Source organism: Bubalus bubalis, chromosome 8 (assembly GCF_019923935.1).
Source record: "Bubalus bubalis isolate 160015118507 breed Murrah chromosome 8, NDDB_SH_1, whole genome shotgun sequence".
Lineage (NCBI taxonomy): Eukaryota > Metazoa > Chordata > Mammalia > Artiodactyla > Bovidae > Bubalus > Bubalus bubalis.
Window position 1 is genome coordinate 72,036,954 of NC_059164.1, and position 25,794 is coordinate 72,062,747.

Sequence of the window (25,794 nt, forward strand, 5' to 3'; positions counted from 1 at the left end):
AGAAGATAAACAAAGCTGACATTTAGCCAAACTCATCAAGAAAAAAAGAGAGAAGAATCAAATCAACAAAATTAGAAATGAAAAAGGAGAGTTTACAACAGACAGTGCAGAAATAAGAGACTATTATGAACAACTATATGACAATAAAATGGATAACCTGGGAGAAATGGATAGATTTTTAGAAACGTTCAATCTTCCAAGACTGAACCAGGAAGAAATAGAAATTATGAACAACCCAATTATAAGCACTGAAATTGAAGCTGTGATCAAAAATCTCCCAAAAAACAAAAGCCCAGGACCAGATGGCTTCACAAGAGAATTCTATCATTTAGAAAACAGCTAATGCTTAGCCTTCTAAAACTATTTCAAAAAATTGCAGAGGAAGGAACACTTCTAAACTCATTCTATGAGGCCACCAACTCCCTGACACCAAAACCAGACAAAGACAACACACACAAAAAGAAAACTACAGGCCACTATCACTGATGAACATAGATGCAAAAATCCTCAATAAAATTCTAGCAAACAGAATCCAGCAACATAGTAAAAAGATCATACATCATGACCAAGTGGGCTTTATTCCAGGGATGCAAGGATTCTTCAATATTCACAAATCAATCAATGTGATACACCACATTAACAAATTGAAAGATAAAAACCATATGATTATCTCAATAGATGCAGAAAAAGCCTTTGACAAAATTCAACATCCAATTAAGATAAAAACCCTCCAAAAAGTAGGCATAGAAGGAACATACCTCAACATAATAAAAGCCATATATGACAAACCCACAGGAAACATTATCCTCAATGGTGAAAAATTGAAAGCCTTTCCCCTAAAGTCAGGAACAAGGGTGCCCACTCTCATCTCTACTATTCAACATACTTTTTGAAAGTTTCAGCCACAGCAGTCAGAGAAGAAAAATAAAAGGAATCCATATTGGAAAAGAGGAAGTAAAACTCTCACTGTTTGTAAATGATATGATCCTCTGCATAGAAAACCCAAAAGACATCACCAGAAAACTACTAGAGCTAATCAACGAATTTAGTAAACCTGCAGGATGTAAGATCAACACAAAAATCCCTTGCATTCCTATACACTAACAATGAGAAAAGGGAAAGAGAAATTAAGGAAACAATTCCATTCACCATTGCAACGCAAAGAATAAAATACTTAGTAATAAATCTACCTAAAGAAACAAAAGACCTATATAGATAAAACTATAAAACATTGATAAAAGAAATCAAAGATGATACAAATAGGTGGAGAAATATGCCATGTTCATGGATCTGAAGAATCAATATAGTGAAAATGAGTATACTACCCAAATTTTTGCATTCCAGTCCCTTATAATGAAAAGCATGTCTTTTTTTGGTGTTAGTCCTAGAAGGTCTTGCAGATCTTCATAGAACCATTCAACTTCAGGCTTCTTCAGCATTACTGGTCTGGGCATAGACTTGGATTACCGTGATATTGAATGGTTTGCCTTGGAAACGAATAGAGATCATTCTGTCTCTTTTGAGATTGCATCCAAGTACTGCATTTTGGACTCTTTTGTTGACTGTGACGGCTACTCCATTTCTTCTAAGGGATTCTTGCCCACAGTAGTGGGAGGAGAAGGAGATGACAGAAGATGAGATGGTTGGGTGGCATAACCGACTCAAAGGACATGTTTCAGTAGACTCCGGGAGCTGGTGATGGACAGGGAGGCCTGGCGTGCTTCAGTCCATGGGGTAAGAAAGAGTTGGACAAGACTGAGCAAGTGAACTGAACTGATTGACCCAAAGCTATCTATGGATTCAATGCAATCCCTATCAACTTACCAACAGTATTTTTCACATAACTAGAACAAATAATTTCACAATTTGTTTGGAAATACAAACAACTTTGAATAGCCAATGCAATCTTGAGAAAGAAGATTGGAACTGGAGGAATCCACCTGCCTGACTTCAGGCTATACTACAAAGCTACAGTCATCAAGACAGTATGGTACTGGCACAAAGACAGAAATATACATCAACGGAACAAAATAGAAAGCCCAGAAATAAATCCACGCACCTATGGACACCTTATCTTTGACAAAGGAGGCAAGAATATACAATGGAGAAAAGACAGTCTCTTTAACAAGTGGTGCTGGGAAAATTGGTCAAACTAAAACACTTTCTAACACCATACACAAAAATAACCTCAAAATGGATTAAAGATCTAAATGTAAGCCCAGAAACCATAAAACTCCTAGAGGAAAACACAGGCAAAACACTCTCTGACATAAATCACAGCAGGATCCTCTACGACCCACTTCCCAGAGTAATGGAAATAAAAGCAAAAATAAACAAGTGGGATCTAATTAAGCTTTTGCACAACAAAGGAAACTATAAGTAAGTTGAAAAGACAGCCTTCAGAAATAGAGAAAATAATAGCAAATGAAGAAACTGACCAAGAATTAATCTTAAAAATATACAAGCAGCTCATGCAGCTCAATACCAGAAAAATAAATGACCCAATAAAAAATTAGCCAAAGAATGAAACAGACATTTCTCCAAAGAAGACATACAGATGACTAATAAACACATGAAAAGATGCTCTACATCCCTCATTATCATAAAAATTCAACTCAAACCTGCAATGAGGTACCATCTCATGCTGGTCAGAATGGTTGAGATAAAAAAATCTACAAACAATAAATGCTGGGGAGGTTGTGGAGAAAAACGAACCCTCTCACACTGTTGGAATGAAAACTAGTACAGCCACTATGGAGAACAGTGTGGATATTCCTTAAAAAAACTGGAAATAGAACTGCCATATGACCCAGCAATCCCACTGCTGGGCGTACACACTGAGGAAACCAGAATTGAAAGAGACATGTGTATCCCAATGTTCATTGCAGCACTCTTTACAATAGCTAGGACATGGAAGCAACCTAGATATCCATTGGCAGACAAATGGATAAAAAAGCTGTGGTACATATACACAATGGAATATTACTCAGCTATTAAAAAGAATGCATTTGAATCAGTTCTAATGAGGTGGATGAAACTGGAGCCTACTATACAGAGTGAAGTCAGAAACAAAAACACCAATATAGTATATTAATGTATATATACATAATTTAGAAAGATGGTAATAATGACCCTATATGTGAGACAGCAAAACATACACAGATATAAAGAACAGACTTTTGGACTCTGTGGGAGAAGGTGGGGGTGGGATGATTTGAGAGAATACCACTGAAACATGTATATTACCATATGTGAATAGATCACCAGTACAGGTTCAATGTGGAGAAGGCAATGGCACTCCACTCCAGTACTCTTGCCTGGAAAATACCATGGATGGAGGAGCCTGGTAGGCTGCAGTCCATGGGGTCGCTAAGAGTCGGGCACAACTGAGCGACTTCACTTTCACTTTTCACTTTCATGCATTGGAGAAGGAAATGGCAACCCACTCTAGTGTTCTTGCCTGGAGAATCTCAGGGATGGCAGAGCCTGGTGGGCTGCCATCTATGGGGTCGCACAGAGTCGGACATGACTGAAGCGACTTAACAGCAGCAGCAGCACAGGTTCAATGCATGGGACAGGGTGCTCATGGCCAGTGCACTGGTACAACCCTGAGGGATGGGATGGGGATAGAGGTGGGGGGGGGGTTCAGGATGGGGGACACATGTGTACCCATGGCTGATTCATGTCAATGGATGGCAAAACCCACTATAATATTGTAAACTAATTAACCTCCAATTAAAATAAATACATTAAAAAAAAAAGAAAACTACAGGCCAATATCACTGATGAACATAGATGCAAAAATCCTCAACAAAATTTTAGCAAAAACAATTCAGCAATACATCGAAAAACTCATACACCATGATCAAATTGGGTTTATTCCAGGGAAGCAAGGATTCTTCAGTATATGCAAATCAATCAATGTGATACACCATATTGACAAATTTAAAGATAAAACCCATATGATAATCTCAATAGATGCAGAAAAAGCCTTTGACAAATTTCCTCACCCATTTATGATTAAAACTCTTAAAAAAATGGACATAGAAGGAACCTACCTCAACATGGTAAAGGCCATATATGATAACCCTACAGCAAACATTGTTCTCAATGGGGAAAAACTGAAAGCATTCCCCCTAAAAGGAGGAATAAGAAGGGTGTCCACTTTCACCACTATTATTCAACATAGTTCTGGAAGTCCTAGCTATAGCAATCAGAGAAGAAAAAGAAATAAAAGGAATCCAGATCAGAAAAGAAGTAAAGCTCTCACTGTGTGCAGATGACATGATACTTTACATAGAAAACCCTAAAGATAGTATCAGAAAATTACTGGAGCTAATCAGTGAATTTAGCAAAGTTGCAGGATACAAAATCAAAATACAGAAATCACTTGCATTTCTATATACTAGCAATGAAAAAATCAGAAAGAGAAATTAAGGAACCAATTCCATTCACTATTGCAACAAAAAGAATTAAATATCTAGGAATAAACTTACCTAAGGAGATGAAAGACCTGTACCCAGAAAATTATAAGACACTAATGTAAGAAATCAAAGATGACATAAACAGAGAGATATTCCATGTTCCTGGGTAGAATCCATATTTTGAAAATGACTATACTACCAAACACAATCTACAGATTCAATGTGATCCCTATCAAATTACCAATGACATTTTTTACAGAACTAGAACAAAAATTTCAAAATTCATATGGAAACACAAAAGATCCTGAATAGCCAAAGCAGTCTTGAGAAAGAAGGATGGAGCTGGAGGAATCAACCTTCCTGACTTCAGATTATACTACAAAGCTACAGTCATCAAGACAGTATTATACTGGCACAAAAACAGAAATATAGACCAATGGCACAAGATAGAAAGTCCAGAAATAAACCCATTCATCTATGGGTACCTTATTTTTGACAAAGGAGGAGAGAATATACGATGGGGCAAAAACAGCCTCTTCAGTAAATGGTGCTGGGAAAACTGGACAGCTACGTGTAAAAGAATGAAATTAGAACACCTCCTAATACCATACACAAAGATAAACTCAAAATGGTTTAAAGCTCTAAATGTAAGACCAGAAACTATAAAGCTCTTAGAGAAAAACATAGGCAGAACACTCGATGACATAAATCAAAGCAAGATCCTCTATGACCCACCTCCTAGAGTAATGGAAATAAAAACAAAAGTAAACAAGTGGGACCTGATTAAACTTAAAAGCTTGTGCACAGCAAAGAAAACTATAAGCAAGGTGAAAAGACAACCCTCAGAATGGGAGAAAATAATAGCAAACGAAGCAACTAATAAAGGATTAATTTCCAAAATATACAAGAAGCTCATACAACTCAAAACCAGAAAAATGAACAAGCCAATCAAAAAGTGGGATAAAGACCTAGACCAACATTTATCCAAAGAAGACTTACAGATGGCTAACAAACACATGAAAAGATGCTCAACATTGCTCATTTTTAGAGAAATGCAAATCAAAACCACAATGAGATATCACCTCACACCAGTCAGAATGGCCACCATCAAAAAGTCTACAAACAATAAATGCTAGAGAGGATGTGGAGAAAAGGGAATGTTCTTGCACTGGTGGGAATGTAAATTGATACAGCCACTATGGAAGATGGTATGGAGATTCCTTAAAAAACTAGGAATAAAACCACCATATGACCCAGCGATCCCACTCCTAAGCATATACCCTGAGGAAACCAAATTTGAAAGAGACATGTGTATCCCATTGTTCACTGCAGCACTATTTACAATAGCTAGAACATGGAAGCAACCTAGTGTCCATCGACAGATAAACGGATAAAGAAGTTGTGATACATATACACAATGGAATATTACTCAGCCATAAAAAGGAATGCATTTGAGTCAGTTCTAATGAAGTGGATGAACTTACCACCTATTATACAGAGTGAAGTGAGTCAGAAAGAGAAAGATAAATATCGTATTGTCACACATATATATAGAATCTAGAAAAATGGTACTGAAGAATTTATTTACAGGGCAACAGTGGAGAAACAGACATAGAGAATAGACTTCCGGACATGGGGAGAGAGAAGGAGAGAGGGAGATGTATGGAAAGAGTAACATGGAGACTTACATTACCATGTGTAAAACAGAGAGCCAACAGGAATTTGCTGTATGGCTCAGGAAACTCAAACAGGGGCTCTGTAACAACCTAGAGGGGTGGGATTGGGAGAGAGATGGGGAGGTTCAAAGGAAGGGGATATATGTATACCTGTGGTTAATTCATGTTGAGGTTTGACAGAAAACAGCAAAATTCTGTAAAGCAATTATCCTTCAATTAAAAATAAATTTTAAAAATCTTAAAAACAAAAAAAGGATAAGTGATGCATGTGGCTACTGTCTTGACTGGCCGTGGTGGGTGGTTTCAGTCAGTGTTTTCCCTAACAGTGGTGTTCTGTCATAGTAAAGACAGCCCTCTCACTAAAATAGTATCTATCAAGGGTCTTACTGGACCATGCAGTTATCATTTTAAATCTTCCCATGGGCTATACAAGGTAGATATTTTTATCCTCACATAACTGATAGCCTAACTGAAGGTCTGAGATGTTAAAGGACTCGGTTAATGTTACAGCTTTTAAGTGGTAAAGCTGGGATGGATTCAGTCACGGCTAGCTCTAAAGGCAGCATGTTTTCATTGTGGTCCTTGGACTAGCTGTCTCAGTGTCTCCTTGGACAATATTAAAATGCAGAATCCTGGGTGCTCATATTATGGGGTCTGAATCTGCATTTTAAGATAATCAGGTGACTTATGTTTGCATGAAAATTTGAGATGGGATGTATGGTTCTTAAAAAAACTTGCAGGCAGTTAAATATCAGACATTGAAAGCATTCTATTTAAGACGCTTTTCATCTTTGGGCCTTTGTGCTTTTTACCTAATTACAAATTAGATTATAGTTCATTTTCCTTCAGCTGTTGTGTTTCTGCATCTGGCTTTCAGCTAGTCTGACAAGGGTCAGGTGTAGTGCTGGCTTCTGTGATGTTTCCTAGTGATCTGTTTTGGTGGTATTATCGTTAGTTAAAATGACCTTGTGACTATAAAACAAGAAATATTGATTCTCTCCTAACTGCTTGATTTTTCTGTGTATCCAGGTTATCTTCTTGTCACATTCCTTGCCAGACTTACCTTTGCTTGTTTAATTCTTGAAAAAAGTTGACTTTTTCCTTGTCGTCCAAAACATTAAAAGTTAGTTTCAATGATGAAACCCACTTAACATACGACAAGATAAAAGGAAAAATCATAGAAACAAGTTTCAGAAGTTAAAACATACTTATATCATGCATATGAAATGAATTAGTTATTACCATTGAAAACTGAATTTAATTCTCTTCTTTTGGGCAGTGAAGTCAAATAGGGAAATAAAAGAGGCTGCCGAGCTCTCAAAGCAGGATGAATATAATCATTCATGTTCATCTGGAGAGAAACACATTTTCTTGCTACTGAATACTAAGAAGAATATATTAGGTATCTCTTTGTATAGAAGGCCATAATGTAACATAATCTATAATGTCATATTTTTTAAAAAGAAAATGAAAAGAATTTTAAAATGTATTTTTCTTTAGGTTCAGTTCAGTTCAGTCGCTCAGTCGTGTCCAACTCTTTGCGACCCCATGAATCACAGCATTCCAGGCCTCCCTGTCCATCACCAACTCCCGGAGTTTACCCAAACTCATGTCCATCAAGTCGGTGATGCCATCCAGCCATCTCATCCTCTATCGTCTCCTTCTCCACCTGCCCTTCAATCCCTTCCAGCATCAGGGGGCCAAAGTATTGGAGTTTCAGCTTCAGCATCAGTCCTTCCAATAAATACCCAGGACTGATCTCCTTTACGATGGACTGGTTGGATCTCCTTGCAGTCCAAGGGACTCTCAAGAGTCTTCTCCAACACCACAGTTCAAAAGCATCAATCCTCCAGCACTCAGCTTTCTTCACAGTCCAACTCTCACATCCATACATGACCACAGGAAAAACCATAGCCTTGACTAGACGGACCTTTGTTGGCAAAGTCATGTCTCTGTTTTTTAATATGCTGTCTAGGTTGGTCATAACTTTCCTTCCAAGGAGTAAGTGTCTTTTAATTTCATGGCTGCTGTCACCATCTGCAGTTATTTTGGAGCCCCCCAGAATAAAGTCTGACACTGTTTCCACTGTTTCCCCATCTATTTCCTATGAAGTGATGGGACCAGATGCCATGCTCTTCGTTTTCTGAATGTTGAGCTTTAAGCCTACTTTTTCACTCTCCTCTTTCACTTTCATCAAGAGGCTTTTGAGTTCCTCTTCACTTTCTGCCATAAGGGTGGTATCATCTGCATATCTGAGGTTATTGATATTCTTTAGGTTAGTCTTCAATAAATGCTAAAAGTCATGAAATTTACATTTCATGAAGTGATTTTGGGCATGGAATGAAAATAGTATGATGATAGTATATTGCTTCTTGATGATTAAACAGCTGAATACAATGACATGAGCTTGAGAGCTTTATCTAAATGTGTAACTTAAAATGTCCTTTGGACTGAGCCTCCCTCTTGCATTAGGTATATATGAAGTGGGCTTTTTGGCAGTAAAGCCTGGATTTTCAGATGAGTGTGTTAAGTAACAAAATATTCTGCTGTTGGCTCAAGGAGGCTTAGAATACCAGGCATGTTGGCAGGAGTGTTGATATCCCATTGTGAAAGGCATTTTTCTTTTCTTTAAGGAAACTCACTGTTGCAAGTCTCTTCTGATGAGGTAATGGAAGAAACCAATTTTTGAGAGCACATAGGTTAGTTGGAAACCCTGTAACAAAAGAAGCAAACCTCAAGTATCTTCCCTAACTGTTATAGACAATTATTTAAAACTACGACTACATGGGTATGTATATAGTCTGCTGAAGGCAGAGTTTTTAAAAATGAAAAATCCAGTCAACCATGTTTAAGTTCATTCAGCTTAAATCATTTGCTGAACAGTGGCATAATTATTGAACAAAGCAGGACTCAAATCTCAAGTCAAATCCCAGACTGGTAAAGGAATTAACTCTCTTAACTCTTGCTTAAGTAGAAATAATATTTTGTGCATTTTTATTACAAATAAGGATATAGTCCTACAAAAACTGGTTGATATTTTACCCCAGAATCACTTGGAAATACTTGCTAAAAGGGCAGAAAGATAATTCATGTGGTTCCAAAATCTCCATTTTAAACAAAATTCCCAGGTGATCCAGATGCAGTCTTTGGTGGACACTTTGAGAAATAATAGATGAGAATGGTAACCTTATATTTAATGGAATGACTGGTCATTTTGGATGCTTGGAGACCCAGTTAAAGTGTAATGATGAAGGTCATCTGTAAAGACTGATCTTAATAATCACCTTACAATTTTATTTGATGCAAGTTATCCATGTTAATCTACAGGCATGAAATGTAATGATCTGTTTTATTATTGTTAATTTATGCTCAAACTTCCTTTTGCTCTTCTTTTTAACCAACATAACAATTATGCAGGCTAACTATTCGCCTCAGGGAGATGCTGTAATAGGACTAATTAAATATTTAATATTTTAAAGGACTTAAACAACCTTGTAATTAATATGTTAAGAGGAGATAAAATCATGATGTTCCCTTTAGTTGGATGAATGTTAATGAAGAACTAGGGTCAGGCATCCCTTTAGTACTCATGTCTGGTATCTGTCTGGAGGCAGGACAGTATAGTGGTTAAATTAATGGCTTTGCAACTCATGGCAGCTCTTCTACTTCCTAACTGTGAGACGTAGAGCAATTTTTTCAGCCTTTCTAAGCCAGTTTCTTTTTCATCATCTATAAGCATGGAAATATGAATAGTCTGCCTTTCTAGATTGTTGCAATGGTATGTAATATATGTGTCCAATAAAAGAAAGTGGTTTTTATGAATATGAATTAATTTTAAAGACCACAGATTTACCAAATATGAGAATTGCAGATTTCTCTTTTTAAACTAGAAATATGGCTAGGATTTTGGAAATGGGCATGAATTTTTAGAACTGATCTCAAATCTGGAAAGGAGAAAGAGTAATAGGAGATAGAGAAAAGTAGGAGGAGGAGGAGAAAATACCTCTAAGTGCATTCCCATGCATAGACTAAAAACAGAGAGAAAGCAAGCTCTGTGCATAAGATGAAGACATATTGTACATATATAGAGTCAGTGCAAAAATGTCCTCACTGATGTGGATAAATCACAGAATCGTCAGATGTTTGTGTATACAGATTATATAGGATGTGATTCAATTCCTAGGTTATGGGTTAGTAAATTTAATATTGGAATGTTTTCACCATGATTTTTTAAATGGCATCTTATTTTTTCAAAGTTCCCTCAGAAAAAGAAACTAGACAAACAAAAATCTAGAAAAGTCAAAAATCCAGAAAAGTCAAAAATCCCTTTGACAACTGAAGAAGAATTAATTGAGCAAGCATTTAAAATATATATACAGGTACATCTAATATATTTTCTGAAAGCTTGTTTTCTGATTTATTAGATTTTTTGAAGGTTTTTCCTTTATGACTAAAGAACACTTTTCTAAAGGAAAGTTTAAATGTAAAATTTGCACTTGTGGATTTTTCCTGATGATATGAATTACAAAACTTCAGTTCAATTCAGTCACTTAGTCATGTCCAACTCTTTGTGACTCTATGGACTGCAGCACGCCAGGCCTCCCTATCCATCACCAACTCCCGGAGTTTACACAAACACATGCCCCTTGAGTCAGTGATGCCATCCAACCATTTCATCCTCTGTCGTCCCCTTCTCTACCCACCTTCAATCTTTCCCAGCATCAAAGTTTTTTCAAATGAGTCAACTCTTCGCATGAGGTGGCCAAAGTATTGGATTTCAGCTTCAGCATCAGTCCTTTCAATGAACACCCAGGACTGATCTTCAGGATGGACTGGTTGGATCTCCTTGCAGTCCAAGGGACTCTCAAGAGTCTTCTCCAACACCACAGTTCAAAAGCATCAATTCTTCGGTGTTCAGCTTTCTTTACAGTCCAGCTCTCACATCCATACATGACTACTGGAAAAACCATAGCTTTGACTAGATGGACCTTTGTTGACAAAGTAATGTCTCTGCTTTTTAATATGCTGTCTAGGTTGGTCATAACTTCTCTTCCACGGAGCAAGCGTCTTTTAATTTCATGGCTGCAGTCACCATCTGCAGTGATTTTGGAGCCCCCCAAAAAAAGTCTGTCACTGTTTCCACTGTTCCCCCATCTATTTGCCATGAAGTGATGGGGCCAGATGCCATGATCTTCGTTTTCTGAATGTTGAGCTTTAAGCCAACTTTTCCCCTCTCCTCTTCCACTTTCATCAAGAGGCTCTTTAGTTCTTTGTTTTCTGCCATAAGGGTGGTGTCATCTGCATATCTGAGGTTATTAATATTTCTCCCGGCATTCTTGATTCCAGCTTTTGCTTCATCCAGCCCGGTGTTTCTTCTGATGTACTCTGCATATAAGTTAAGTAAGCAGGGTGACAATATACAGCATTGACATACTCCTCTCCCTATTTGGAACCAGTCTGTTCTATGTCCAATTGTAACTGTTGCTTCCTGACCTGCATACAGGTTTCTCAAGAGTCAGGTCAGGTAGTCTGGTATTCCTATCTCTTTAAGAATTTTCTAGAGTTTGTTGTGATCCACACAGTCAAAGGTTTTGGCATAGTCAATAAAGCAGAAGTAGATGTTTTTCTGAAACTCTCTTGCTTTTTCGATGATCCTATTCTCTGGTTCCTCTGTCTTTTCTAAATCCAGCTTAAACATCTGGAAGTTCATGGTTCACATGCTGTTGAAGCCTAGCTTTGAGAATTCTGATCATTACTTTGCAGGCATGTGAGATGAGTGCAATTGTGCAGTAGTTTCCACATTCTTTGGCATTGCCTTTCTTTGGGACTGGGACAAAAACTGAGCTTTTCCAGTCCTGTGGCCCTTGCTGAGTTTTCCAAATTTGCTGGCATATGGAGTGCAGCACTTTCACAACATCATCTTTTAGGATTTGAAATAGCTCATTTGGAATTCCATCACCTCCGCTAGCTTTGTTCATAGTATGCTTCCTAAGGTCCACTTAACTTTGCATTCTAGGATGTCTGGCTCTAGGTGAGTGATCACACCATCGTGAGTATCTGGGTCATGAAGATCGTTTTTTTATAGTTCTTCTGTGTATTCTTGCCACCTCTTCTTATCTTCTGCTGCTGTTAGGTCCATATCTTTTCTGTTCTTTATTGTGCCCTTCTTTTCATGAAATGTTTCCTCGGTAGCTAACTTTCTTGAAGAGATCTCTAGTCTTTCCCATTCTATTGTTTTTCTCTATTTGCATTGATCACTGAGGAAGGCTTTATTATCTCTCCTTGCTGTTCTTTGGAACTCTTCTCCTTTGCCTTTTGCTTCTCTTCTTTTTGCAGCTATTTGTAAGGCCTCCTCAGAGAAACATGTTTCCTTTTTGCATTTCTTTTTCTTGGGGATGGTCTTGATCCTTGCCTCCTATATAATGTCACAAATCTCCATCCATAGTTCTTCAGGCACTCTATCAGATCTAATCATTTGAATATATTTCTCACTTCCAGTGTATAATTGTAAAGTATTTGATTTAGGTCTACTTGAATGGTCTAGTGGTTTTCCCTACTTTTTTCAATTTAAGTCTGAATTTAACTATAAGGAATTCATGATCTGAGGCACAGTCAGCACCCAGTCTTGTTTTTGCTGACTCTATAGAGCTTCTCCATGTTTGGCTGCAAAGAATATAATCAATCTGATTTTGGTATTGACAATCTGGTGATGTCCATGTGTAGAGTCTTCTCTCGTGTGTTGGAAGAAGGTGTTTGCTATGACCAGTGCATTCTCTTGGCAAAAGCCTATTAGCCTTTGACCTGTTTCATTCTGTACTCCAAGGCCAAATTTGCCTGTTACTCCAGGTGTTTCTTGACCTCCTATTTTTGCATTCCAGTCCCCTATAATGAAAAGAACATCTTTTTGGGGTGTTAGTTCTAGAAGGTCTTGTAGGTCTTCATAGAACTGTTCAGCTTCTTCAGCATTACTAGTAGGGGCATAGACTTGGATTATCATGATATTGAATGGTTAGCCTTGGAAACGAACAGAGATCATCCTGTCAATTTTGAGTTTGCATCCAAGTACTGCATTTCAGAATCTTTTGTTGATTATGATGGCTACTCCATTTCTTTATAAGGGATTCTTACCCAAAGTAGTAGATATAATGGTCATCTGAGTTAAATTCACCCAACCCAGCCCATTTTAGTTCATTGATTTTTAAAATGTTGATGTTCACTTTTGCTATCTCCTGTTTGGCCTCTTCCAATTTGCCTCAATTCATGGACCTAACCTTCCAGGTTCCTATTCAGTATTGCTCTTTACAGCATCAGACTTTACTTCCATAACCAGTCACATCCACAACTGGGTGTTGTTTTCACTTAGACTCCTTCTCTTCATTCTTTCTGGAGTTATTTCTCCTCTGATCTCAGTAGCATATTGGGCACCTACCAGCCTCGGGAGTTCATCTTTCAGTGTCCTATCCTTTTGCCTTTTCATCCTCTTCATGGGGTTCTCAAGGCAAGAAATTATAAAATTTATGGAAGCCCAAATAATGAGATTTCATTGTACCTTCCAAGTCCCTCAGCCTTGTAATTATCTTCATATTCTGTAGGCAAAGGAAGTCCTGCTCCCAACTCAGTTCTTTTATTCCACAAATACTTGTGATTGCTGCTATGTGCTTAGCCATTAGAAAAGAGAGTAGGGCTTAAACATTCTCAGCAATTATGCACTTTTTTCTAGTCTTTTTAGTGTACTATCACTGAGTATTCTTGATTAATTCTTAAGAAATTTATTAGCTACACATAGCTTTCATTAGAACTTACTGAAAATTCCATTGAGGTTCCACTTAGGTTTCATCCAGGACAGGTTCAATTGATCTATATTATTCATGAGTTACATTTTTGTAACTTCTAGTCCTAGAATTTCTCTGTAACCCTAAAATCAACTCATGGTAGTTTGTTTCTTTTTTCTGATGGAACTGTTATATATCTTTTTTTATATGTATATTTTTATTTTTAAGTTAAATTTTATTGGAGTATAGTTGATTTACAATGTTGTATTAGTTTCAGGTTTATAGCATAGTGATTCAGTTATACATATATTCATTCTTTTTCATATTCTTTTCCCATATAGGTTATTACAGAATATTGAGTCAAGTTCCCTCTGCTTATATAGTAGGTCTTTTTTGGTTATTTGTTTAATATATAGTAGTGTGTATATGTTAATCTCAAACTCTTAATCTCTCTCTCTTCCCCACATTTCCCCTTTGGTAACCATAAGATTGTTTTTGAAATCTGTGAGTCTTTTTCTATTTTGGAAATAAGTTCATTTATATAATTTTTAAAAGTAGATTCCACATATGGGTGATTTCATGGGATATTTGTTTTTCTCTGTCTGACTTACTCCACTTAGTATGATATTTTCTTGGTTCATCCATGTTGCTGCAAATGGCATTATTTCATTCTTTTTTTATTACTGAATAATATTCCATTGTATGTAAGTACCACATCTTTTTTGAGGGGAAGGATCAAAAGTGAAAGTGAAAGTCGTTCAATCGTGTCCAACTCTTTGTGACCCCATGGACTGTAGGTCACCAGGCTCCTATGTCAGTGGAATTCTCCAGGCAAGAACACTAGAGTGGATACCCATTCCCTTCTCCAAGGGATCTTTCCGACCAAGGGATCAAACCTGGGTCTCCTGTGTTACAGGTGGATTCTTTACTGTCTGAGCCACCAGGAATGGGGAGAGGTGTGTTTTTTAAAATTTTATTTATTTATTTATGTATTTTTAAATTTTATTTTATTTTTAAACTTTACATAATTGTATTAGTTTTGCCAAATATCAAAATGAATCTGCCACAGGTATACATGTGTTCCCCATCCTGAACCCTCCTCCCTCCTCCCTCCCCATTCCATCTATTGCTTTACAATGTTGTGTTGGTTTCTGCCATACAACAGTGTACCACATCTTTTTATCCATTCCTCTGTCATGCCACTTTTGAGGTCATTCCTGGACATGTTAGTGAAAAATTTGATTTGAGCCATGTACACAGTCCCAGCTGAGGTTAAACAAGGCTGACACTCTGCCCTTTTGATTTAGCTTTCCTATGGTAGACACACATCCTTGACTTGGTCTGTTTAGTGCCATGTTTATTCCATTCTCCTACTTTTAGTTGGTGATTTAAATGGTATCTAAGCTTAGTGCTGAGGGGCTCTCAAGTGTTTCTGTGCATGGGAAGGCTTTAATGTAACTTATGGAGGGAATATGTGGGGCAAACTTCACACGGGTATGTTGCCCATGATTTCTATATTGAGTCAACAGTATATATTTTAAAAGGCATCTTTAAACTGAAACACACATTAATACAAAGTTAGGCATTGGTTGGTTGATGAAAATACTGTGATCAGAGGCTTGCAGAAATCTAACCCTCTATTTCTCCTTGGAACTACCAGTATTTTAAGGTTTACAGTGACTTGAAAAGGAACCAGTTGCATTTGCCTTTTGGGGGGGAGTTTGAGAAATGCTTGTTGACCATTTATTCTTTTTAGTGGAAGCCAAGACCATGATTTTTTCTGATCCATAGGCAACTACTAACTAAATACAGTGAGATGGAAAAGTGAAAACAATACAGAAGATTCAACCATAATTTTTGTTTCTTTCCTTATTAAAAAAAATAACTAATAATGAGAAAACAGAAAGAGAAATTAAGGAAACAATTCCATTCACCATTGCAACGGAAAGAATAAAATCCTTAGGAATATATCTACCTAAAGAAACTAAAGACCTATATATAGAAAACTATAAAACACTGGTGAAGGAAATCAAAGAGGACACTAATAGATGGAGAAATATACCATGTTCATGGATTGGAAGAATCAATATAGTGAAAATGAGTATACTACCCGAAGCAATCTATAGATTCAATGCAATCCCTATCAAGCTACCAATGGTATTCTTCACAGAGCTAGAACAAATAATTTCACAATTTGTATGGAAATACAAAAAACCTCAAATAGCCAAAGCGATCTTGAGAAAGAAGAATGGAACTGGAGGAATCAACCTACCTGACTTCAGGTTCTACTACAAAGCCACAGTTATCAAGACATTATGGTACTGGCACAAAGACAGAAATATAGATCAATGGAACAAAATAGAAAGCCCAGAGATAAATCCACGCACATATGGACACCTTATTTTTGACAAAGGAGGCAAGAATATACAATGGTTTAAAGACAATCTCTTTAACAAGTGGTGCTGGGAAATCTGGTCAACCACTTGTAAAAGAATGAAACCAGAACACTTTCTAACACCATACACAAAAATAAACTCAAAATGGATTAAAGATCTAAACGTAAGACCAGAAACTATAAAACTCCTAGAGGAGAACATAGGCAAAACACTCTCCGACATACATCACAGCAGGATCCTCTATGACCCACCTCCCAGAATATTGGAAATAAAAGCAAAAATAAACAAATGGGACCTAATTAACCTTAAGCTTCTGCACATCAAAGGAAACTATTAGCAAGGTGAAAAGACAGCCTTCAGAATGGGAGAAAATAATAGCAAATGAAGCAACTGACAAACAACTAATCTCAAAAATATACAAGAAACTCCTACAGCTCAACTCCAGAAAAATAAATGACCCAATCAAAAAATGGGCCAAAGAACTAAATAGACATTTATCCAAAGAAGACATACAGATGGCTAACAAACACATGAAAAGATGCTCAACATCACTCATTATCAGAGAAATGCAAATCAAAACCACTATGAGGTACCATTTCACACCAGTCAGAATGGCTGCGATCCAAAAGTCTACAAATAATAAATGCTGGAGAGGGTGTGGAGAAAAGGGAACCCTCTTCCACTGTTGGTGGGAATGCAAACTAGTCCAGCCACTATGGAGAACAGTGTGGAGATTCCTTAAAAAACTGGAAATAGAACTGCCTTATGATCCAGCAATCCCACTGCTGGGCATACACACTGAGGAAACCAGAAGGGAAAGAGGCACGTGTACCCCAATGTTCATCGCAGCACTGTTTATAATAGCCAGGACATGGAAGCAACCTAGATGTCCATCAGCAGATGAATGGATAAGAAAGCAGTGGTACATATACACAAGGGAGTATTACTCAGCCATTAAAAAGAATACATTTGAATCAGTTCTAATGAGGTGGATGAAACTGGAGCCTATTATACAGAGTGAAGTAAGCCAGAAAGAAAAACACCAATACAGTATACTAACGCATATATATGGAATTTAGAAAGATGGTAACAATAACCCTGTGTACGAGACAGCAAAAGAGACACTGATGTATAGAACAGTCTTATGGACTCTGTGGGAGAGGGAGAGGGTGGGAAGATTTGGGAGAATGGCATTGAAACATGTAAAATATCATGTATGAAACGAGTTGCCAGTCCAGGTTCGATGCACGATACTGGATGCTTGGGGCTAGTGCACTGGGACGACCCAGAGGGATGGAATGGGGAGGGAGGAGGGAGGAGGGTTCAGGATGGGGAACACATGTATACCTGTGGTGGATTCATTTTGATATTTGGCAAAACTAATACAATTATGTAAAGTTTAAAAATAAAAAACAAACAAAACAAAACAAAAAAAGACTGCTGCTAACAAACAACAGAATGAACCTAGAGGGTTCTGAAGCCTAGAAAAAAAATGTAAAGTGATAAAATCTTCTTTGGTTGTAGAGATTTATCTATCCTATTGGTTCCTAGCACAGTTTCTAACACATTAAGAGGGCTCAAGGTATATTTTAGAAAATAGAGCAGATGTAAGTTGGCACTGCAAGTAACTTAGTGATTTGATAGGGGAAAATACAAGAAGCAATTACTTAATGGTGACTAGTCAGAGGAGAGAACTTCAGCCTCTTTAAGAGTTGAAGCATCTCTGGGAGAACCATCTCTATCAGAACCATCTCTGTCACTGGAGTTGAGTAGTGACAAGTTATATGTATCCCCAGACATACCTTACTGGGGTTTGTCATTAATTCTTATGTGACCTGGGTCAAATGTTATGCTTTTTTGTGTCTTGGTTTCTAATTGTTACTTTGATAATCAACTTGAGCATAAGACAACAGAGAAATTCACTTAAAATTTTTTTTAATATATATGAGACCTGAGAATATAGGTAGATATGAATTCTGAGGGCCTATACTGGAGAGAAAAAGGAGAAACACAATTTAAATTGAACTAAATTTATTTTTTATGAATTTAATGTTATCTTGTGCAGCTTGGAGGGGCGGGGGGGTCTAACCTGTTTGTTTGTTCGCTGATGGAAACCTATGTGGTCTACACTGAACGAAGTTGATGGACAAAACTCATTGGCAAAATATAAGGAGAAGAATCCAGAGTCTTGGCAATATAATAACATTGAAGCGAATTTATCTCTAGCAACTGCTCACTTCTCATACTATGACCTTTAAGTAGCATCAATTTGGCATTGATTTGATAACAACTTTTGGGATAAGATAAGAAAAAAAAGGAAGAAACAAACTCTAAAATAATAAACCTAATATTTTTTCTTGTATTACAGCTGGAGATTGAGTCTAGACCATGTTAGTAGTCATCAATATCAATACAAAAATTTTAAAAATCATTTTGGCCAGCCACAGTCATACCCAGCCCTCTGATAAGCTACTACTCTCTGTATTTGGGATTGTGATCTTTTTAAAGCACTTTTAGCATTACAATAAGGCATATCAAAAAGTACTGGTATTTCTTTGTGTTAGTATATTGTTAACTTATGGCTTCACTTTTTTAATGGAACTATGTCTTGCTGGACATTAAACATCACTTGAAAGTCAGCTGGAAGCTTTTGCTAAATAAATCATTGATGCTTTGTGACAGGCTTTCACCACATATAAACTAGACAGACATACCAACAGCTCCTAGCTTTAAAATGACTGTTATACATTACCTTTTCCCCTAAAGCTTTATACTAGTGTAATTTTTAGAAAGCATTTTAAGGAATAGCAAAAAATGTGATGTCATAAAAAATACAATCATACACTAAATGCCCCCCAAATAAACCAACAGCAGTGTCAATATAACTGACAATTGGATAAACAGTTACTGTAGCTTCCTGGCAGTGATAATTTCTCTTCTGCGTGGATGCTTTCAGATTTTTTTTTTAATAATAAACATGTAAAAATGCCAGATTTCAGAAATCATAAAATGTGCATCCTATAATTAAATAAATGGCAAGAATGAAATATATCATTGCCTTACTTAAGCATCATAGCAAACATATAATATGGTATTACCATAGCGTCCCCTTTTAAAATTAAATTAGGAAGTGAGTCTAAGGCTAAAAGATGTGAAATAACTTTATCAGGGTCACAATGCTAATATAGTGTTGGGGCTGAGTTTCCAATGACCTAATGCCCAAGCTTTCAACCATGTTGGTATACTTTTTCTAAACTACAAGCTAAGGACTTGGTGATCTTTTCCTGGTCAGAAATACTATGCTTTTCATCTATATTCCCTTTTGTTATTTATCAATATATGTACAAACTTTATAACATTTCCATAAGCACTCTGTAGTTCTCTTTTATATTCTGCTATTTTTTTTTTTTTTACTTAAGTGGAATACTTATTAAGAAACAAAATCCCCAAACCCTTAGTTTTAGTCATATTTTTCCTAATTTATTTGAAAAAGTACATATCTGGAAATAATTTCAACTGAATCTGAAAATAATATTCTCTCAACATGTCTTGGTATGATCTTTATTTTCCTATAAATGGTTAAACACCAAAGAAGAATCATCAAATATTAAAGGGCTTCAGTATGGTAGCAGAACTGCTTCAACATCTGCTTCAATCTCCCTGCAGTGCTCTTTCCTGTCCTGCAGAGGGTGGTAGGCTAAATATTTCATTTCCTAGACAACCTTGCAGCTGGAAGTCCCCACATGGTTTAGGTTCTGTCAGTCAGGAGCACCTACAGGAGGTTAGAATTTGGATATGTAACACCCATATGCTTGTGCGGATACATCAGGTGGGATGGGCTCTGGAGGCCACAGTCCTGGTGACATCTATTTCTTAGGTCATGGCCAATTATGGTGTGATCCTGGGCACAACTTTCTGGTTACAGCAGTGGTAGTAGACTCTTTGAAAGGACAATTCTTGGGCAGTGCTTTGAGGGTCATTTCTCCTCACACCCTTCCAACAATGTTGTAAGGCCCTAACGTGCTCAGTTGCTCAGTCGTGTCTGACTCTTTGTGACCCTGTTGACTATAGCCCACCAGGACCTCTCTGTCCATGGAATTTCCCAGGCAAGAATACTGGAGTGGGTTGCCATAATCCATTCTTAGATATAAAGGTCCTAGAATGGTTTCTGTTCTGTGTAGTTGAGTCCTAATTAAGATGACTTCTCTTACCTCTGATTTATAGAATGTTTTCTTCATCTTTACAAACTGTAAGATTGGGGTAAATAGTTTGTTTTTAATCAAATAGGAGTCATATACTAAAATAACAGAAATTTCCCTTTCTTTCTGGAACTACTCAAGATGAGTGTATGTGCTCAGTCATGTCTGACTCTTTGTGACCCCAAGGACTGTAGCCCATCAAGCCCCTCTGTTCATGAGATTTTTCAGGCAAGAATACTGGAGTGGGTTGCCATTTCCTCCTCCAGGGAATCTTCCCAATGCAGAGACTGAACCCATGTCTCCTAGGTCTCTTGCACTGCAGCAAATTCTTTACTTTTGAGCCATTGAGGAAGTTCCTACTCAAGATAGGAACAAATAAACTGCTCTTCCTAGGAAACAAACTTAAGATGAACAAAAATCTAAGATGTTGAAAGTCCTGAAGTTTAATTTCATAAATGTTTTCTTTTCTAAATTTTTAAAATCTTTTGATTTGTATACTTATGACCAGGGTTGCTGTAGGTTAATAAAAATGAACAAAAGACTTTCATTCATTATTAAGTTATTTACATGAACTTACTAAAGAAATAAAGTAATTTATTGTAACTTCTTTAATAGGCTCAGGAATTGTTATCTGGGCACTAGAAGTGATTTTAAAAATTATTTTTTAGTATATTATTATGGGATATTGACAGGTTAGTTAGTACCTGTCAAACATTGTAAAGAAATGGTTATACTGTTTAATTCCAACATGTCATATACAAATGATTTTTTACCTGTTCCTTTACTTTTACTGTTCAAATGACAGAGCTAAAATATACAGGATAACCATGAGAGGCCCAACTATTTTGATGACATTTAGTATCCCGTTATTGTTAGCTTCAAACGTTTTTATTATCTTACTGTCAAAAACTCTATCTAAATTTATTAAAAAATTGGAAATTATAATGATATTAAATCAATTGAAAATTGGCTCCAGCTCCAGCTCCATTGTTATACTTTAGCACATCAATTGATTGAAAAAGTCAGCATCTTTCTACATATGTTAATGTTAACATTTAGTGATGAACATTTGCTGCCATATTGTGTTTTCTCCATAAATGCCTTCCTTGCAATACCTAAGACACAGCTTTATACAGACTCAAAGTCAAGTTGTCGTAAAAGAGATATTGAGTAATGAGTTGATTATGGATCAGAGTTTCTAAGCAGTTCAGTTTTAGTTTTCAGTTGGAAATTTCCTTTTTAAATCTCTAAAATTGCTTCATTTATAGAGCAAGGTAATCAAAGGTAAGGAAATCTTTATAATCTGCAGAGTAGTGTGAGCCATGGGGATGCTCCATGTATTCCTTCCATTCTGTCCTCATTGATCAGGACTTCTCCACTTCATATGTCAATGTTTCTATACTGTCTGTCCTAGCCTTCCTGGAATGATTTTGGTCAGTTTCAATTCTTTTTTTTTCCACTTGGTAATTGAAATTTCTTATCAGGATATCTGAACAGAACCCACCTGGACGTCCCCCTTTGCTCTATCTACTGTGCTCCCTGAGTCCCCATAGAGACTTAATATTAACTCATGTTTCTCATATTTTATTGTTCAAACATGATATGTATACTGTGCTACAGGTAACATTTAATCAAGTTCGTACACTCCCTTTTTGTTAGGCATGTAGCACATGTCTAACATGCCTAACATGGAATGTCTCCAGGCTTTCACTACTATGTGTGTGTGTGTATTAGTCTCTCAGTCATGTCCGACTCTTGGTGACCCCATGGACTGTAGACCACCAGGGTCCTCTGTCCATGGAATTCTCCAGGCAAGAATACTAGAGTGAGTTGCCATTTCCTTATGTAGGGGATCTTCCTGATCCAAGGACTGAACCTGTGTCTCCTGTACTCCAGGAAGATTTTTTACTGTCTGAGCCACTACTATGAATAGTTGTAAAAAGTCTCACTTTTTCTTTTAGATTAATTCTTTTGTCCATATTATCCAAAGTGGAATTAACAAGTTAACAGGCAGGAACAATTTCATTCACTCATTCCTTCATCAAATATTTATTCACTTCCTCATATATATCAGAAATTGTGCCTGCTGCTAGCATATGATGGTGATTATTAAAAGATAAAAAAGATATGGTTTCTCCCCTTAATTTTATAGGTCTTTTCATAAATGCCTGATTGCTCTCCAGAAAGAGTGAGCAATTTGCAGAACCCCCAATTTTTATTTCCTCCAATCTTTCTAATGTTTTAACATTTTTATTTCCTTTTTCCCTCCTAGTTTAATAATTGTATCATGGGACCTTAAAATTATTTTGATTTGCATTTGTTTGATTATTTGAAGGTGAAGATGCACTTTTATTTAAAAATCTATTTATTCATCTTTTCTGTCTGTTTTATTTTAATGGAATAATTGGTAAGTTATTTTTCCTTTTATTAAAAGGAATTTCTTTTTTTCTCTGTTTTACTGGAATGCTATTCTGAATTTTATATAGACAGTAAGCAGACACAATAGAAGAATGAAGTTTAACAATTCTAATAAATACTCTTCTTCGAATAAAATATACAATGAATTTAAAGATCATTAAAGTAATTATAATATAGTTGGCTTGAATGATTAAACAACCCCATGAGATCTAATAGTACTTTTGCTTATCCATAACTATATTAACACTAATTTTATGACAATAGAGCTAGAAGAAAAAGAGCATAATAAGATACTTAATGAATCCTTTAGGAAACAAAGCTAAATTAAACACATTTTTATTTACTTAAAAAAAATCTTAAAGCAAAAATTATCAAACTATCATTGAATATGTCTCTTCAGGAGCTACAGACACTGTAAATTGAAAAAAAAATCCCCCTTAGTCTTATTGTAATGTAAATGGGTTTCCCAACCTATTAATAACACTTCTATAGCCACAGCACTCACATAACCACTAAGCAACTTTAAAGTCTCGGTTTATCAGAGACAGCTCAGCATTAGAGCATGTCTACCCTGCCTGGCTTTAGTGAGTTAGTGCCTTTTCTTCCTACAGCTCCCAGGTCTTCCCTAGGCTTCCTTCTCATTGGAGTTTTGGACCCCAGGCCTCCTTTTTCATTAGTTTGTATTCATTAATTCATTAACTTGTATTCTAAGGGAAAAGACTGAATATAGAAATCCTTTGGGGGAGCAAAACAACATATACAAACAGGCAACAGCAACAATACTCACACAACTCAGATCAGAGTAGATGTACATCTGTTTTTTTTTTTTAAATTTTAGATACAAGCAACAAAATATTTGAGCAAATTACTTCATTGCTCCCTCTGAGTTTCTCTGTCTGCCAAGTTTCAGATTTCCTCATCCAATCTCCTGCTCTCCAGGACCCAAAAACACACATCACAGTTAATGTGGTGGACTGACATTGATAAAATCTTTAAAAAGAAGTTCTTAGATTGAGCCACACAGAGTTACTAATATTTTCTCACTGTTTAAACCAACACCAAGGCCAACCGTGTGTCTTTCTTTAGTCGAAATCCTCCAAAGCATATAAATGCTAATGGGGAGCAGCAAAGTGAGGTGATAAAATCAAACAGAATCCACTGTCTGTCACCACCCAGGTTGATAGTGAGAAATGAACAAGAAGTCAAACAAATCAAAATATATTATAAAGCAAACTTTTTCACTTGGACATTGGTCATGAATAGAAGCAATTATTTTCCCCTTCTTGGTTACTAGAATGCTGGTGCTTCAGGGTAATGAATAGGTCCTTTTGTTCTGTTTACTCATGCATTATTTTAGAAGAATTTATTGAGTGATAACTGCTGGGCAATGGATTCTGCTAAGATTCATGGGGAATACAGAAAATATCACAGTTTCTCTCTACCCATGAGGGTTCAGCTGAGAAGCCCAACACAGAAATCATGAAATAGTTTGAGAAAGATTCTAAGGCAAGCATATGACAGTAGAGAGCAGGTTGAGTTTCTAGGTTTAATAGGAATTCAAAATAAGAGAAAGGTTACCATAAGTATAGGTGATTAGGCCTGGGAAGACTTCATGGGGAAGATTTCCAGGAAGAGAAGAGTTTTAAGCAGGGAAGCTGTGTCAGGAACCTGCTGAGTGTTAAACACATGTTAGGAACTGGTTTAGAAAAGATAGTGTGTCTTAAGGCTTGTCAAGAAGGTTAGTATGCCCTTTAGTTAGTACACTGAAATTTCTGTTTGCTGCATTGTCCGTGAGATAATTTGATTCCATGTTGCTTCTCTAGATTGTTGACTTTTGACTTTAGGAGAGACTAAATATCTTGATGGGCAGGTCTGTGTTCCCTTCCTGTTGCTTGACCTGAGGCCAAACTATGGTGGAGGTAATGATAATGCGACCTCCTTCAAAAGGTCCCATGCGTGCACTGCTGTACTCAGTGCCTCTGACCCTGAAGCAGGCCACTGCCGACCCACGCTTCTGCTGGAAACTCCTGGACACTCATGGGCATGTCTGGGTCAGTTTCTTGAGGGGCCACTGCTCCTTTCTCCTGGGTCCTGGTACATACAAGTTTTTGTTTGTACCCTCCAAGAGTCTGTTTCCCCAGTCCAGTGTAAGTTCTTATGGGTCTATGGTGGGGTTTATGGCGACCTCCTCCAAGAGGGCTTATGCTGTACGCAGGTATGCTGCACTGAGAGACCCTGCGGCAGGCCTCTGCTGACCCATACCTCCACAGGAGACACTCAGGCACAGCTCTGGCTCAGTCTCTGCGGGTTAGGTGTGCATTTTGTGCCCTTTCCAGGTCTGAGCAGCTCAGGCGACCAGGTGCTTGGCGAACACACTGTCCCAGGTGGGCCATGCATCTTAATCCCCTCTGTGGTCCTGGCAGCTTGGTTTCCCAGACGTGCCATGAGAGCACCGTCTCAGGTATGCTGCATGTCTCCTCTGGAGAGCTGATCTCAGGCTGTGATCCTCCTGGTGGATGTCAACCATCCCAGATCTCAGGAAGACATGGTTAGCAGATGGGAGCCTACTTACAGTTTGGTAGAAGATGCTGTCTCTCGGGCTGAGATTGTAGCAGTCCCTTGCCTTCCGGCTCTGACTGTCACAAGCCTGCCTCTCTACCTCTGGTGGGGAGGGGCCTGTACACAGCCAGCTAGCTCTCCTTTGGTATTCCCTCAATCCTTTGTTCCATGAGCAGGCCTGGCTGCACATTAGGTTGTTAGGTTAGAGCCTTTTGCAGAAAGGTTCTCTTTTCCAGAAAAGTTCTCTTTTCCTCAGTTGCCTTAGGTGTGTATTCTGTGGTGTTTTTTTTTTTTCCCCCTCCCGGTTATATTGCCTTCTGAGATTCCAAAACTCACCACAGACTCGCCTA